Raw genomic sequence first — 18,599 nt, 5'->3', positions numbered from 1 at the left:
GCAGAAACCTGGTTGCACCTCTAGTCCTGTCCAGGACCCAGAGAGAACAAAGTCAAACCCAAAAACCACAAACAAAGGCTTCCCTCCCTTGAAATTTGAAAGTATCTTGTTTCCTGATTGGTCCTCTGGTCAGGTGTTGTTTGTTAACCCTTTCCAGGTGAAAGAGACATTAACCATTAGCTATCTATGACATATATATATATATAGAAAGAAAGATACCTATCTCATAGAACTGGAAGGGACCTCAAAAAGTCATTGACTCCAGTCCCCTGCCTTTACTAACAGGACCAAGTACTGATTTTGCCTCAAATCCCTAAGTGGCCCCCTTAAAGGCTGAATTCACAACAGTGAGTTTAGCAGGCTAATGCTCAAACCACTGAGCTATCCATCCCCCTCAGTAGCATAGCTTACCAAAGTATTATCTTGGAGTGCTAAGAGAGTAACTAACCTAATTACAGTAAAGGGGGGGAGTTTTGTTAACCTTACTTTAAGAAAATTCTAAGTCTTACTTCTCTCTCTAAGAATGGATGTATCTGGTTCAAGTTGCAACTTTTTATATAATTTGGGGGGGGAGGAGTGAAGCCACATCGTCTAACCAAGTAAACAGATCAGCTAATACTACCCTGCTATTTAATTGCACCACCAGGCTAGAGTCCAGTAAGCAGCCCCAGCTGTTCTCTGGCAGATGGCTATAGCCAGTGGTTGATTTTCACTGTCATGTCTTAGTGAATAGAAGTGAGTGTTATTTTGGCTCATGTATCAGGATAATTTAAAGTCTGGAACTAAAGGTGTTGGTTGTACATCATATCTCCACAACCCCATTCTCTATCAGCCCTATAGGGAATCCTTGGGAAAGCTAATATAGCCTCAGATTTTAATTTCCCCATCCCTTCTGGAGGAGAGTTATCAGCAAATGGAGGAAATCTTGCTAGTTTATCTTGACTGTAGCTGTGTTCACAAGGAACTGAACAAAGGCAAGGGAGCCAGAGTTGGTGCAAATCTCAGTGCCTCCATGTGGATGGTCCTAGCTGCCAAAGATTCTTGAGGGAGCTGAGTGTTCTGGAAGGAATCCAGCCTTTAGGGAAGATGTACAAACCCTTTTCCATGCTCAGTCCCCTGCTGGAATGAGCTTGGAAGAAACTCCACTAGAAGAATATCCATGGAATTTTCCTTTTCCCCAGGTCCTTCCTGTCAGTATTTTTTGTAGGTGTTGAGAATTCAGTCTTTATCCCTTTAAGATGAAGTGTGCTAATTTCTAGAACTCCGGAAATAAGAATGACATCCTACAATGTTAAATAATATTTGGGTAACAAAACTGGCTAACTAGGTGATTCTTTATACTCTAAATCCCGATATAGATTTTATTATTTTGTTTATTATTTGTACTGTGGTGGCACCTGGGAACCAGAATCAAGAATCAGTGCCCACTTGTCCTAGGCATGGTGCAGACTGGTAACCAAGAAGACACTTCCTGCCCCAGAAAGCTCTCAATCAGAGCTGGCTGAAATTTTTCATTCAGAACTTTATTTATTATTAAAAATAATCTCTTTTTTCTTTCCAAAAAGAAACTCTTACAAGTTTCTTTTAATCTGTTTTTAAATGAAAAAAAACAAGTTAAAACATTATTTATTTTCAAAACCAAAACCTGAAAACATTTTGACACCCCGCTCTCCACCTTCTTCCCACTTTCTTTTTTCAGTTTTAAATATTGACAGTGAAAAGGGGCATGAGAGGAAAGGGGGAAAAAAAAGTTGGAGGGGGCAAAAACTTTGAATACTCTGGTTTTCATCAAAAAATTGGAAATCTTTGAAATTTTTCACAAAACATAATTTACCATTTCTTGACTAACTATACTCACAATCTACATGACAGACAGGACTCAGAGGGACAAACTAACCAGATGTGTTGCTGGGGGAGAACTTGGAAGATGAAGTACCAGTAAAACAAACAGCTCAGCAGAAAAGCAGAAGTCACTTGGCTCATCACTTGCCTAATCTGTCAGGGTACATGATTTGCAGGCTTTGTGAAGAGGTAAATTTGAAGAGGGATTTAAAAGAGGAGAAGTGGCAACTTTACATATTTGATGGAAAGATTTTCCCAGGCATGAAGATAGCATGGGGGAGAGACAGAAGCAGATGATCAAGGCTGCCTTCGTTGGCAGGGAGTGCAGAGGTTGAGAGCTTGATAAGCTTAGATTTCATAGTTGGGGTAGAACTAAATGGAGAAGGGCCTTAGAGACAAAGACAAGTATTGCCTTGTGTTTGATGCAATGGAGGAGGGGGATCTGATATTTATCTTTAGATTCAGACTCACACTGACTTCTTATGCTTAAGCCGTGGAAATGATTGTGAAGTTTCTCTAACGTTCATTATATTCCTCTTCTTCAGTGAACGTATAATCTAACCCAGAGGTCGGCAACCTCTGTCACACAGCTCGCCAGGGTAAGCACCCTGGCAAGCGGGGCCAGTTTGTTTACCTGCCGCATCAGGAAACCAAGACCAGCACATCCCTCGCCCGCGCCACTTCCCGCCTCCCCCATTGGCCCGAGACAGTGAACTGCGGCCAGTGGGAGCTGTGGTCCGCCGAACCTGCCAACACAGCAGGTAAACAAACTGGCCCGGCCCACCAGGGTGCTTAACCTGGTGAGCCACATGCCAGAGGTTGCTGACCCCTGATCTAACCATTATTTTAGGTTTCAGAGGTTTTTAGTCTGTATTAGCAAAAACAATGAGGAGTCTTTGTGGCACCTTAGAGACTAACAATTTTATTTGGGCATATAGCCCACAAAAGCTTATGCCCAAATAAATTTGTTAGTCTCTAAGATGCCACATAATTTTAGGAAATCCTTTGTAAAGACCTGAAAACTATTCTAGACTGATAACTGGCCTTTCTGTAATTACAGGCTTGAGATGACTGAATTTCCCTCCAGGCCAGTCAACCCAGAATAAAAGAAGAGGGGGGGCTACTACGGAGATCCAGTCTGTTACACTGAGAAGATCCAAAGGAATGAAGCTGCACTCCTGCAGAACTATTAAGTTTAGGATAAAAAAAATCTCTGTTCCTGTATGTTTTAGGAGCTGCATCAGAGCAAAGCTTCATTCAGTATATTCCCTTAGGCTGTATCAGGCCTATGATTAACACATATCTTCTGTTACTCAGAGTTCAGCAAAACAGGGTACACCTTATTAAGAAGGTATGTTATTCTAAAACCATTCATTTTGGGCCAAACTGAGGGAGATCTAAATCAATATAATTTATACCTTCCAGACTCCTTAGCACCTACCTTTTGGGAGTCTAGAAAAATCACAATATTGCTATCCACAAAGCCTGAGTTAGATGCTGAGGTTTCATATACAACAGAAGGGGAGAGATAGGCACCATAGAATACTACTCGCAAAGTCAGCATGTTAGGCAGGGAGCTAGCCAATGGGAAATGCCGATGAGGTATGTATCATAAACTCTGCCCCTCTCACAGAAATAAAGGCCCAACTCTGGGTTGTAGAGGCACATATCTCCGCTTGCTATCCACAGCCTGGTGGAAGATAGGTGCTCCTCTGCCTAGCTCACACTTGGGGCCTGAGCCAGTAGGTTTTGCTCAGAAGCCACCTACCTCCACACAAAATGGTTGGGGAAAGGTCCTCTCTTACAACAGTGGTTAAAGTACTCACCCAGGATGTCAGAGACCCTCCATTTCAAGTTCCTTCCTCTGTCTGATGAGGAGACAGGATTTGAATAGAACTCTACTACCTCTCAGGTGAATGCCTTAGATACTGAGCTGAATAGTCACTCACTCCCTCTGGCCCAATTAATTATTCAATTAGTTACAGTGGAACAACTTCAATAGGAGAGACTGAGTGATCCCTACATTAGAATATATGCTCCCAGACCAATGGTGAGGTCACTCACCTGAGATAGAGAAAAGTTCTGTTGAAATCCTTTCCCTGCTTTAGAGAGAGGCAGGATTTGAACTGTGGTCCCAGGTGATACCCCCAACCACTAGGGCTACCAGCAAGGGCCTACTGCCCTTCCACACCAGGTGTCTTGTACCCCTGACTTAGGTTGCTGAACACCTATCTGTCTATTGCTCTGGGGCTTAGGCAGGAAATAAGTAGAATAAGGCAGCTGTGTGCAAGCCCACAGGCAGAAACATAGGCACCCAGGAAATTTTTACTGCAAAAAGTTAGGCGCCAGGTGAGTTTAGGTGTCTACAGTTAGTAGCAGCTGAACTGGAGTTTCATAGGTTGTAACGGCACCTTCATCTGGGAGTTAGACAACTAATTACCTTTGTGGATCTGGGCTGCTCTCACTTACCAAGCTACAAATTACAACCCTCACCTCCCATGTACACCTCCACAGTGAATTTGTCATGGCAACTAAGCTGGTATAAGTGACATGAAAAGGGGCTGGAAGAGATAATGCTTCATGCTAGTTTATATAGGATAGCTTTGAGTATAGTTTCTACGTATAGTCCATTAAATAAATAAATAAACCTACAAATAAACATTAAGGAATAGCGACAACAAGTTTATGTTATAGAAACAATTGTAATTAAAAACATTAAATAAACAACTTGTTTTAATACTCAGTTCCCCCCACAAGCCATTAAACAGAAAGAAAATCTCAGTTGCTAACCTTAAATATATCTCTGTAGTTCAAAAAAAATACAGAAAAGGCATGTAAAAGATGAAGTTTGGAGACCTGTGTGTTTCTTATTTTTCTCTCTCATGGTGAACTGAATCTAATTTACAGAGCAACCTGGATTGGGACTCAATTATGCTACATGCTGTACAATCCCTTAAAAAGACATGGTTCCTGCTTTGAAGTGTTTACCACAGTGGTGGGCAATCTGCAGCCTGCGGGCCGCCACTTCCCACAGCTCCCATTGGCCAGGAATAGCAAACCATAGCCATTGGGAGCTGTGGGCAGCTGTGCCTGCGGGTGGTCAGCGTAAACAAAGGGTCTTGCGGCCCGCCAGTGGATTACCCTGATGGGTTGCAAATTGCCCATCACTGGTTTACAGCCTAATTTGAGACAATTCATAACAAGACAGCATGAAAAACAATAGAAGGGAAAGGAAAGGGTAGAACAAGAGTAGATTTCAGGGCTGGATTAAAAGAATTCAGGACCGTAGACACACCGTGAGATAGGGATTGCCCTGGCCGTGGCACCATGGCCCTGCTGTTCTCATTTGAAGTAGTGATAGCCCTTCCCTTCTAGAGAAGCTAGGGTAGTTGCATTGGACCCACTTCTCACCCAGGAGCAGGAGTGCATTCTCCCTCGGGAGTGATATGGACAGCAGCCTCCCTTATTACTTACTCTAGGAGCTGTGGTGTATCTACTGGAGTGGGTGAACCAGACCCACTGCGCTCTTCATCTCTTACCTTACCCAGGGCTTTCTGCTGGGCCCCCTGACAGCAACGAGGCTTGTTGCTAACACCCCAGTGGATACACAAGGCACTATACCCCAGTCTCGGAGCTATCATTTCAGTCTCGGAGCTATCATTTTCAGACTGCCTGAAGACTCAGGTAGACATAAATGCACTGGTTTCACATGGGACGTATTTTCAAGATGTTCTTCACAACCATGAAGGCTAAAAATTGTTTGTTTGTTTTTAAAGAAAGCTGGAATTCTGACAATCACATGACTCCAGGAACTGAGGCTTAAGAAACAGGCCTTCAGCCCCTATGTCTTAATCTGGCTTTGGTAGGTTCAGCAAATTCACATACATGCTCAGTCGAACAATGTGGGTATACTTGCAATTATACCAATATTTCTTCTGTCTACTAAATTTCATAGTTTATGGTATTTAATGTAGAGTATATAGTTTACCATCTTCTATAAGAGTTGGGACTAGGCCACATGCACATGCTTGCTTTTTGTATACTGATATATGTCTAATTAAGAGAACATAAAATTATTTTGCTCTGGTGGAGAAGATTGTTATCTGAATGTGTTTCTCTACAACTATTATGGAAATTTGAGTGATAACTGGCTTGGTGACATACCTATGATCTTATAATGAACAGAATATAGAAACTAATACTGCACATTAAATTGAGTAAGTTAAATCTCTTTCTATTACCTCCTTCTTCCACAGCACTAATGGAAAGTTCAGCTTTTCATGGCAAGTTAAATGAGAACTAAAGGACGATGAAGCAGACAAGATTAAAAGAATTCCAGGAGACATTAGTGTTGGTGGCTTGCTTGCATTTTTCCTCCCTGTACACTTATTTGACTTGCGTTCTTCCCTCTAGTTTGGTGCTATGTGTGTTGTTTTTGTAAAATGAATCTTCCACAAGCCATAGGGGCTACTCTTATGTTGACTCTACGTGTATGTGCATAAAACACTAAGTTTCCAATTAGGATCCTTGTGTGCTCGGTAACTATGACAAATCAGTACTGTCAGACTAAAAGCCTTGTAGCTGAAAAGAAAAATGTCACACTGCTGCTGTGTCCAATATAAAAACACCACTCCATCATTTCTCTTAACCTTTGATGTCTAAGCTGCATCTCCAAAATCAGCCAGCATTTAAACAGAATACTGTTCATGAGTGACTTAACTTTTTGGTTGTACACCATTAAAATATCTAACTTAATTTGTATAAATATGAAATTAATGCTAGACAGGTTAACCCGAACTCTTCCCCATGAAGTTAGAAATAAATACTGCTGGTGTTGGTAGTTTGATATTATATGAGAAACCATTGTAATAATACAGTCAAACCATTAATACTTATCTCCTAGAGCTGAAAGGGGCCTTCAAAGGTCATTGAGTCCAACCCCCTGCCTTCACTAGCAGGACCAAGTACTGATTTTTGCCCCAGATCCTTAAGTGGCCCCCTAAAGGATTTAGCAGGCCAATGCTCAAACCACTGAGCTATCCCGCCTCCCTTAGGTTTACAGTAGTTTTGATTGACTTCATTCAAGAGCTAGTTTGGGTATGGAAGTAAGAACAAATAAAGACCCTGCACAATATATAGTGCTTTTCTGGTGAGTCACCCTGGCTCCTTGGCTGAAGTTCTAAAACCCACACTCAATTTTCAAGTTATTTTTTGCTGAGTCATGCTGGAAGGGGTGTCCAGTTAGTTTTCAGGAGGTAAAGATGTGGGGAGGGGGGTTCTTTGTGTCTAAAGGAAACTAAATAGTTTGGCCAGAAGATAGAGATGGGGAAGGATGTATTAGGTCATCTAGTCCATTTCCTTACTAGCACTGAATTACAGACAAGTCTGATCTTACACGGGGGTTCCGTTCTGCGGTTAGTGCATAAAGCAAAAACCGTGTATAGTGAAACACTGATTGAGTTAAATGGCAGGCAGAATCACCCACACTACAGATGCAGTTTTCATATTATTATTTTTCTTTCCTGTTTTTGCCAACCAGGCAAAGCTGAATGTGCGCATGTTAAATGCGCCTAAGATGCGACTTGCCTGTATTCCCTGTCTTGTATTTACTTGTGTTTTGTCCTATCTAGTTTTAACATGTGCTAAGTGATAGGGTTTCTACCATTACCTCCTGGTGAGTATTCCTTTCACTATTAAGATTTTCATGATATTCAGCCTAAATTTTCCCTTGCTTAGTTTCATCATATTACTCTGTGTTCTATTCCATTCCTTTCCCTCTGTGTTGTCAAATATTTGTACACTGTGCCCTTAGTCATTGTTTAGCCAAGCTAAACGTAGTTGATATTTAATCTTTCCTTATGTTAATCTGTCATTCCCTCTAATTATTTTTTCTGTGAAAGCTGTGAGATGCTATGTGCTGTACAACATAAAGGGAGGCACAGTCCCTGTCCCAATGGGTGTACAATCTAGACAAATAGAGAGGTAGAACAAGGTAAAGTGATTAATGTGGTGAATGGCCTCATCTTGAAATGTTTTTGTAATTGCTTCCATTTTTTTTTATTAAAAGCTCTTTTCCCATATGCAGTATGTGGGGAAACCAAAACAAATAAATGAATGAATGAGAAGAATTTCAATTTAAATTGAGCTCTTTGAGACCCATCATGACTGAGAAATTTGTATGCATCCTGACTTGCCTATGTGAATAGATCTGACTCACAGATGTATGCCTTTGCTATCTAACAGAAGACCATTTTTAGACTGGGAATGTGATCTTATTGCCCTTATCCTCCTCTTGTCTCTCTTAAGCACTGAGTACTACTATTTTGGACTTCCATACAACTTGCTCTGTTAGATACAAAACCCGGGACCTAGACAGGTTTTGGGAGTGGATGATTGAGGGGGTTGGTAATCAGAAATATGCCAGCTGAAAACCATCCCTGTTTTCTCTTCATAGTGACTGAAAATTGTTGCTATCTGTTAGCAAGCATGAAATGAGTTGGTGGTTTGATGCAGTTTCTAGTGAATTTGGGATCAACACCAAAAATTCTATCTCAATTACAACCAAATAAATGGTTTTAGTGAGTGTCTTGTGTGTGCGTATGTGAGTGAAATACTGTAACCTCTCTTTACAAATGAATCTAATAGTTTGTCTACATGGTGCAGTAATGCATACCAGAGGAGTGTGAATTCTATGAGCCATTATGTGTTTTGCAATCTGGCCTGTGCTGATCCTACTGGCATGGATTGGAAGTTTCCTGGCGTGTGTTAAAATAAAACAATACTGTGTTAACTCACATTGGGAAACTTTCAAATGCATGCCAGCAGGATCAACACAGTTAGCGCACAACACATAGGTGAGCATTAGAATTCACATCCCTCTGGTTACTGCACCATGTAGACAAGCCCTAAAACTCATGAGTTTCTACACTATCCCCTTTGGATTGCCAGCATTTCTAGGGCCTGTTCCACCACTGCAGATTCAACTAGTGCAACTCCATTGAAGCCAGCACAATTACACTGGCACAAAACCAGAATAATGCAGTGTTGGAACGGCCTTTTATCTTTAACGTATTGAAGTGATGCTGATGAATAAGGACATGTTCTTTCTGAGACAGTACAGTATTAACTACCAGGAAAGGCACACTACACTGTTCCTTTTTTTACTCCATTGAAAATATTTTTGCTTTATATACACAAAAAGGAATATGGTCTAGTGTTTAGGGCAATTGGATGGGAACCAGAAGTCCTGGTTTCTAATTTGAGCTGAGCCACTCAATCATGTTGTGATCTTAGGGTATATCTGCACAACAGCTGGGATTCCCAGTGCAGAGACGACATGAGCTAGCTCTCCTCAAGCTAGTACCTAAAAATACTCAGGCTACCAATCGAAGTATAGTCCCAGCCAATCCCTTGGGTACATACAAAGGCAGCTAGCCTGAGCTACAACCCCTGCCACAATGACCACACTGCTTTTTTTAGGCATCAACTCAAGTAGAGCTAGCACGTGTCTGCCTACCCACAATGGAAAGCACCCTCACAGCTGCTGTGCAGATATTCCTCTAGATAAGTCACTCAATCTCCTTGTGCTCAGTCTCCTTGTGCAGGACCTAAATGGAGAGGAGAAACAAATACTACATTTAAGTTTAATAATTCAGTGCTCCCAAATACTCAAGAAAAGAAACAAGTTCCATAAGTTCTAAAACAATTAAAGATTTTGGAGGACTTTTTTCTTCACAATACTCAGTGCTATAATAGCTCATTTTAAGGAAATTCAAGGGGCTAGAGCTTATTACAAGTGCAAGACTGAATGTCCTTCAGAGAAGCTCCAACAGCAGTGCAAACTTCTGCCTATCCCAGTGCCTAAACCCAATCAATCATCAATGGGTCTTGATCCTTTTCAGTAGGATCAATATGCAAGAATGGGAGGTTCCACATTGCTAAACTTTTTGGGGGATTCCAGATTCTTTCTCAGCATGAGAGACTAAACAACATTTTTCACTGGCTTCTGAAAATGAACAGTGAGAAATCAAACAAGCCAGGTGAAAAATCCTTAAAAATACTAAATTTGGACAAATTGTAATCAAACAGAATGAAAGGCAGGAGAATTATCCTCTATTAGTGGATAATGCTATATTAAATGAGACAGTCAAAAGCTCCCTTTCTTAATTTTCTATCACAGAATTGGGTCGTTAAATCCCATAGTTCTGGATACATTTTGATACCTTAATCATTAGTTTTGCAATCATTTATCTTCCTCCTACTATGAGTCTTGCAACCTATGACAACTTAAATAGTATGTTTATGCTTGGACTGGCTCACTGGTCAAATCAGGTATGAGGGCCAGACCCTGCACACCTTTATTTGCATAAATGGTCCTTATTCACATACATAAACCCATTGATTTCAGTGGGATTATTGATGTAATCAGGTGTTTGCTAGATTAGCCCATAAATGTCTATCGGAAATATAAGGGGTAAAATAATGCATTAAATGAGTACTACTAATTGGTTACATTAATTAATTAATACTACTTTACCTGTAAGTGATAGCAACTCTTGCTAGAACTTTTATTGGTCTTAGGAGATAACTTTCATCCAAAGGATGTATTGTCACTAGATGTTTGTTTTATCTCTTGGCAGGTCTCCTGTTTGTCTCTTGGAAGGCTATTCATAAATATTTAAGAGCCACTACTCCCATGCATGACATAATCCACCAGAGGTTGACCTCACAGGAAGCACTTGACACCTTACTGGCTTGGATCTCAAGGGATAAGCTTGCTATTTTTATACTTATGGTTTTTTCTTGCATTTTATTCTTTAACCTTTTCGTGTTCTATCTCTAACTTTTATTCTAGTGTGTCAGACACCTAAAACATTTATAGGCCATGATAGCCACATGTGGAGAACGGGGGAGATTCCAGTACTATCTTTGTATGAATATTGTGTATCACAGTTTACTTGCTTAACTCCACAAAGGCCAAGTAATGTCAAAGGACCAAGCAGGAAATGAAACAAGAACTAGAGGTAAGATAGTCTCCAGGGAAAATACTTCAAGGATACTTAGGAGAACAATAGGAGGGTTATGGATTGGGAAATGCCTACCTCCTTGGCTTCAGCCAGATTAATAGATTTATTTTTCCAGGGCTGGGGCCTAAGATCAAAGAGACAATGACCAGTGAAAGATCTCTGCCTAAAAGGAAGGGTGACTGGTTGTCAGTCACTGCTCAAGGAAGAGATCCTGTGAGAGATATATTGAGAAGAGCAGAGATGCTTCAGGATGTATCTGAGCCCTGGTCTACACTACAAGTTTAGGTCAAATTTAGCAGCGTTACATCAATTTAATCCTGCACCCGTCCACACGACGAAGCCGTATTTTTGGACTTAAAGGGCTCTTAAAAACAATTTCTGTACTTCTCCCCCGATTTGGGGATTAGCACTGAAATCGACCTTGTTGGGTCAAATTTCGGGTAGTGGGGGGTAGTGTGGTTGCAATTCGACAGTATTGGACTTCAGGAGCTATCCCAGAGTGCTCCATTCTGACCGCTCTGGACAGTGCTCTCAACTCAGATGCTCTGGCCAGAAAGACAGGAAAAGGCCCGTGAACTTCTCAATCTCATTTCCTGTTTGGCCATCATGGCAATCTGCAGGTGAGTACTGATCTCTTCAGCAAAGGTGAGCATGATGTAGTCCCAGAATCACAAAACAGCCTCAGCATGAACCAAACGGGACATACGGGATCTGATCACTGTATGGGAAGATGAATCCATGCTATCAGAACTCTGTTCCAAAAGACGAAATGCCCAAACGTTTTAAAAAATCTCCAAGGACACGAAGGACAGAGGCTATGACAGGGACTCTCAGCAGTGCTGTGTGAAACTTAAGGAGCTGAGGCAAGCCCCCCCAAAAAACAGAGAGGCAAACAGCTGCTCCGGGTCAGAGCCCCAGACATGCTGCTTCTATGATGAACTGCATGCCATTCTAGGAGGTGCCCCTACAACTACTCCAACCCTGTGCTTTGACTCCATCAATGGAGTAGCATGCAACAAGGATGCGGGTTTGGGGGATGAAGAAGATGAGGAGGAAGAGGCTGAAGACAGCTCACAGCAAGGAAGCAGAGAAACCATTTTCCCCAACAACCAGGAACTGTTTCTCACTCTGGACCTGGAGTCAGTACCACCCGAACCCACCCAAGGTTGCCTCGTGGACCCACCAGGCTGAGAAGGGACCTCTGGTGAGTGTACCTTTGTAAATATTATACCATGGTTTAAAAGCAAACATGTTTAATGATTAATTTGCCCTGGCATTTGCGGCCAGTACAGCTATTGGAAATGTCTGTTAACATGTATGAGGATGGAGCAGAAATCCTCCAGGGTCATCTACATAAAGCTGTCCTGGATGTACTTCCAAACCTTGCAAAAGATTTCAGGGGAGGGCAGCCTTAGTCCATCCTCCATGGTAGGATACTTTACCACACTAGGCCAGTAGCACGTAGTCTGGAATCATTGCATAACACGGCGAATGGTCCTGGAGTTTGCTAGTATTCAAACAACATCCATTCTTTATCTCTCTGTGTTAGCCTCTGGAGAGTGATATCATTCATCATCACCTGGTTGAAATAGGGTGATTTTATTAAGGGGACTTTCAGAGGTGCTCGTTCCTGCTGGCCTGTTTGCCTGTGGCTGAACAGAAATGTTCCCTGCTATTAGCCACGTGGTGGGGGGAGGGGTTAACTGATCATCCCAGAGCATTGGGTGGGGGGGGTTAGTTGGGTTCGTGCTGCACGTTAACCTGCACAGCCCCTCCTTTTAAATTGCCAACCCATTTTAAATAGTCTACCCATTGTTCTCTACAATGTGTCTTTTTAACTACCCCTCTCCCTTTTTTTAGCTCCACCAGTTGCAAATGGTTCAATACTCACACTATCTTCTCCTTCCCAGAGGCTAGCGAAGATTAGAAGGTGAAAAAAACACACTCACGATTAAATGTTCTCTGAGCTTATGCAGTCTTCCCACACTGAAAGAGCCCAGCAGAATGTGTGAAGGCAGACAATGTCAGAGTCCAGGAAAGCATAATATGAACTCGAGAACAGGTGACGGGCTGAAGATAATAAGTGGCAGACTGAAGATGATAGGTGGCGTCATCTTGGTGACAGAAGGCAAGAGGCAATGCTGAGGCTATTTGAGGAACAAACTGATATGCTCCGGCATATAGCTGAGGTTCAGGAAAGGCAGTATGAGCACAAACCACCACTACAGCCCCTGTGTAACCAACCACCCTCCTCCCCAAGTTCCATAGCCTCCTCACCCAGATACCCAAGAACGCGGCTGGGGGGCCTCTGGGCGCCCAACCACTCCACCCCAAAGGACTGCCCAAGAAACAGAAAGCTAGCATTCAATAAGTTTTAAAGTGCAGTCTGACCTTTCCTTCCTTCCTCCCCCACCCCACCTGGTGCTTCCCTTCTCTCCCACTCCTCCTGGGCTACCTTGGCAGTTATCCCCCTATTTGTGTGATGAATTAATAAAGAATGCATGAATGTGAAGCAACAATGACTTTATTGCCTCTGCAAGCGGTGATCGAAGGGGGAGGGAAGTGTGGTTAGCTTACAGGGAAGTAGAGAGAACCAAGGTGCGGGGGTTCATCAAGGAGAAACAAACAGAACTTTCACACGGTAGCCTGGCCTGTCATGAAACTGGTTTTCAAAGCTTCTCTGATGTGCACCACTCCCTCCTGTACTCTAACAGCCCTGGTGTTTGGCTGAGTTTAATCAGTGGCCAGGCAATTTGCCTTAACCTCCCACCCCACCATAAACATCTCCCCCTTACTCTCACAGAGATTGTGGAGCATACAGTAGTAACAATGGGAATACTGACTTCACTGAGGTCTATCTGAGTTAGTAAACTTCCCCAGCATGCCTTTAAACATCCAAATGCACATTCTACCACAGTTCTGCACTTGCTCAACCTATAGTTGAACAGCTTTTGACTACTGTCTAGGCTGCCTGTGTATGGCTTCATGAGCCATGGCATTAAGGGGTAGGCGGGGTCCCCAAGGATAACTGTAGGTGTTTCAACATCCCCAACGATTATTTTCTGGTCTGGAAAGAAAGTCCCTTGATGCAGCTTTTAAAACAGACCAGAGTTCCTGAAGATGCGAGCATCATGTACCTTTCCCGGCCATCCCACGTTGATGTTGGTGAAATGTCCCTTGTGATCCACCAGTTCTTGCAGCACCATCGAAAAGTACCCCTTTAGGTTTATGTACTCGCTGCCTTGGTGCTCCGGTGCCATGATAGGGATATGTGTTCTGCCTATCGCCCCACCACAGTTAGGGAATCCCATTGCAGCAAAGACATCCACTATAACCCCCACATTTCCCAGAGTCACTATCCTTGATTTCAGCAGTTCTGTGATTGCGTTGGCTACATGGATCACAGCAGCCTCCACAGTAGATTTGCCCACTCCAGATTGATTCCCGACTGACTGGTAGCTGTCTGGTGTTGCAAGCTTCCACAGGGATATTGCCACTCGCTTGTGAACTGTGAGGACTTGGTATTCTTACACTTCAGGGCAGAAGAAAGCAAGTCACAAAGTTCCATGAAAGAGCCCTTACGCCTGCGAAAGTTTCGCAGCCACTGGGAATAGTCCCAGACATGCAACACTATGTGATCTCACAAGTCTGTGCTTGTTTCCCGGGCCCAGAATCAGCATTCCATGGCATGAACCTGACCCATTAACACCATGATGTCCACATTGTCAGGGTCCATACTTTGAGATAAGTCTGTGTCCGTGTCCTCATCACTCTCGTCACTGTGCTCGTCGCCTCCTTGCCTGGTTTTGCTTTTGCAGGTTCTGATTCTGCATATACTGCAGGATAATGTGCGTGGTGTTTACAGTGCTCATAATTATGATGTGATCTGAGTGGGCTCCATGCTTGCCGTGCTATGGTCTCTGCACTGAAAAAAGGTGTGAACCGATTGTCTGCTGTTGCTCTGACAGAGGGAGGGATGACTTGGCTTACAGGGAACTAAAATCAACAAGGTGGGGGTTGCATCAAGGAGAAGCACGCACAGCTATCATACAGAATGGCCCCCTCAAGGACTGAATTCAAAACCCTGGGTTTAGCAGGCCAATGCTCAAACCAATGAGCTATCCTTCCCCCCACTAGTCAGGAAGTGGTGGGGGGAGCAAATGAATACAAAACAAATCTGGCCTCTTTCTTGTTTTGATCCACTCCATCTCTCTTATATAGCTTAGGCTGGCAGCAGACGGTGCAGTACGACTGCTAGCCATCGTCGTCTCCTGTCTGCTCGCCAGAAGATGGTCCAGTACGACTGCTAGCCATCATCATCTCCTGTCTGCTCGCCAGAAGACGGTGCAGTACGACTGCAGGCAGGACTGAGTCTCCATGAGACGAAACTTAAAAAGAGAATGACCTGGAGTCACTCCGATTTATGTACAGGTGCCCCTGACAGACCTCATTGCCTTTTACCGCTACAGTTAAAGTGGTACAACTTGTGTATAGACAAAGCCTGAGATTAGGATCAGGATCTTGACATTGAATTATCATATTTAATTTTAAATTAAATGTATGAAGTATACTTTGGACACTTGCAAGTGTTTTAGCAAAGATCTTCAAAAAGATCTCACAAAACTAAGTGATCGGGCAACAAAATGGCAAATGAAATTTAATGTGGATAAATGTAAAGTAATGCACATTGGAAAAAATAACCCCAACTATACATATAATATGATGGGGCTATTTAGCTACAACGAGTCAGGGAAAAGATTTGGCGTCATCGTGGATAGTTCTCTGAAGAGTCCACGCAGTGTGCAGAGCGGTCAAAAAAGCAACCAGGAAGCTTAGGAATCATAAAAAGGAGATAGAGAGTAAGACTTTAGAATATATATTGCCCTTATATAAATCCATGGTACACCACATCTCGAATAGTGTGTACAGATTGGTTTCCTCACCTCAAAAAGATATTCTAACACTAGAAAAAGATTCAGAAAAGGCAACTAAAATGATTAGGATTTGGAGAGGGTCCCATAGGAGAAAAATTAAAGAGTCTTGGCCTCTTCAGCTTGGAAAAGAGGAGACTAAGGGGAATATGATAGAGTATATAAAATCATGAAGTAATGTTGAGAAGTGAGTAAGGAAGTTATTACTTATTCCATAACACAAGAACTAGGGTCACCAATGAATTAATAGTAGCACGTTTTAAAACAATAAGGAAGTTCTTCTTCACACAGTGCACAGTCACTTGTGGAACTCCTTACCTGAGAGGTTGTGAAGGCTGGACTATAACATTGTTTAAAAGGGACTGGATAAATTCAGGTGCTAAGCCCATAAATGGCTATTAGCCAGGAAGGGTAAAAATGGTGTCCTTGCCTCTGTTCATAGAGGATGGAGATGGATGGCCGAGAGAGATCACTTGATCTTGCCTGTTAGCTTCACTCCTCTGGGGCACCTGGATTGGCCATTGTCGTAGACAGATACGGGGCTAGATGGACCTGGGCTGACCCGGTCGCCGTTCTATGTTCTTATGAGTGTGGGCCTAGGTCTTTGGATTTAGTCATCATTAATCATTCTGTCATAGTGGCATTCATTTTGATTCAGACTGCAGTGTGAATTTCTTTTATTACATTGGCAAAAGTGCATGATTACACACATTTAATATTTCCTTTTTTTACTGTAGCTGGGCACTCTTCAGGCAAATTATGAAGTGGCCTATATTTAATAATAATTTTCTGATGTTCAAGGTGATCTGTTTGAGTAGGTGTGATGTATTAGCTCTTATCTTCAAGTTGGTGTCATTAAAGATTCCTCAAACACTATCAGTAAAGGCTCATTAACATGCATCATTTGTTTCTCTTCCATTACAATCAAGAACTCTCACCCTCCTCCTGCCAAACAGAAAACAGCTGAGTTCTGGGCACTCCACTTGTAGATAATTCATATTCTCTCTCTCTTTTGCATGGGGTGCAATGTCCCAAAACAGTGGAACAACATAGTTCTGTTGCCAAGGACCAGGAAAACATGGAGGAGCCATGCAGGGCAGGTCTAGTTCCCCTCTGTATAGGAATGGAGAAAAGATGCAGGACACTGCAGGAGCTCTGGGATGGGGGATAGATTGGGAAGGGGTGGAGAGCTAATCCTGTGGAGAAAATAGTATCTGCTTTGTAATAAGTATGTTTCATAACGTGTACAACATGGGTCAGAATTAAAGTTGTACAAACACTCTTAATTCTGGCATTTCCTAACTGTTGAGCTTGTCTTTGCAACATTAACTTCTTTTAATATAGCTTTTTAATGTAATTTATATATAAATCAGGCAGTGACCACTACTTCAGCTCTGGCTTCAAAATGGCTTGGAGCTGTTCAGTCATATGGCACTGGGGTTGGCCGGGGCGGACAACAACATCCTTTCCTTCCCAAGGTGGAGGAGGGCATCAGCGCCGGCTCTGGCTCTTTTGCAGCCCAAGCAAAAAAAAAAAAAAAAAAAACGGGAAAAAAACTAATAAAGAAACAGTCAGCTGAAGCAGCAAAGTAAGTGGGGCATGGGGCCAAGCAGCGGAAAAACAGGACTCCTGTGCTGCCAAGTGCGTGCCTGGTCTAGTGAGGAGCGGGAGGAGCGGGGGCGAGAGAGAGAAGGGGGCAGCCAGCGCTTCAGCGGCGGCTGCCTCGCAGTCCTCACAACGCTCTGCCTGCCGGGAGGGTCCGTGCCACTGTTGTCAGCAGGAGAGGAGGACAGGGCTGCCCTGCGAGTTGCTGCAGGCGCTCCCTCCTCCGTACAGCTGCCCCCTTCAGGGCGCAGAGCGTGAACAAAAAAAAAAAAGCAGCTGTGCTGCCCTAGGATTGGGTGGAATGCCCCCCTGTATAATCTGCTGCTTCAAGCACGAACTTGCTCAGCTGGTGCCTGGAGCCGGCCCTGGATAGCATAGGGGAATAGGTCCCTATGTAATGCCCATTTATTCAGGCTATGCATAGGGGTTAAGAATTTGGCTCATACTGAGTATAGTATATGGCATTCCCACATGAATCCTAACTGCATTAGTAATTCAATGAAATTAATATATCAATGTCACATTACTGTTACCTTTTAGGGGAAATGTAGAATGATGGTATATAATATTTGAGGCCTTAGGTAAAATTTTGATTTAAATTTATGCCAACTGCCACCCAATCTAGGTTTTTCCTTCATTTAGTTTTTCTTATTATGCTGTTTATATAGTTAGCATAAAAGTTTCATTATTTGTTTTGTCCCCCCTCCTCCATATCATTTTTAATTAGTATGGTAGTTTAGCTAAGGTTACATTAATTGATGATGAATAATTATTTTAATGAAATGCTAATAGAAAAGAATAATATCCAAAAAGACACCCACAGCTCCGATCTTGTTCAATGAAGTATAGAATCTTACTTTAACTAGGTTTGTCATCAGTGATTTTTGTGTCAATCAAAATTTAGACTTACTAAGGCTGGTGTCACATTTGATCTCCGGCATTCTAATTTGGTAGTCTTAGATATAGGAAGTAAAAGAGATTGGGGGGTAGGGGAAGTGTATTAGATCTGAGGGTCCCTGATACTGAAGATCTTGGACGTGAACTAGCACTCCCAGTACCTTGGAGGTCACCGAAAGAGAGCGTTTCACATATGGTGTTCATCCCTTGAGCCTGAGTTGGATGAGAGCACTGCTTAAAGCTGTTCTTACTGAGGAATTTCTTAGAGCCCAACTGGATGGGTCTGGAACCAAGTTTT

Source organism: Chelonoidis abingdonii, chromosome 1 (genome assembly GCF_003597395.2).
Source record: "Chelonoidis abingdonii isolate Lonesome George chromosome 1, CheloAbing_2.0, whole genome shotgun sequence".
Taxonomy (NCBI): Eukaryota; Metazoa; Chordata; order Testudines; family Testudinidae; genus Chelonoidis; species Chelonoidis abingdonii.
The sequence above is the reverse complement of the archived record's forward strand: the minus strand, read 5'-3'. Positions refer to the sequence as shown.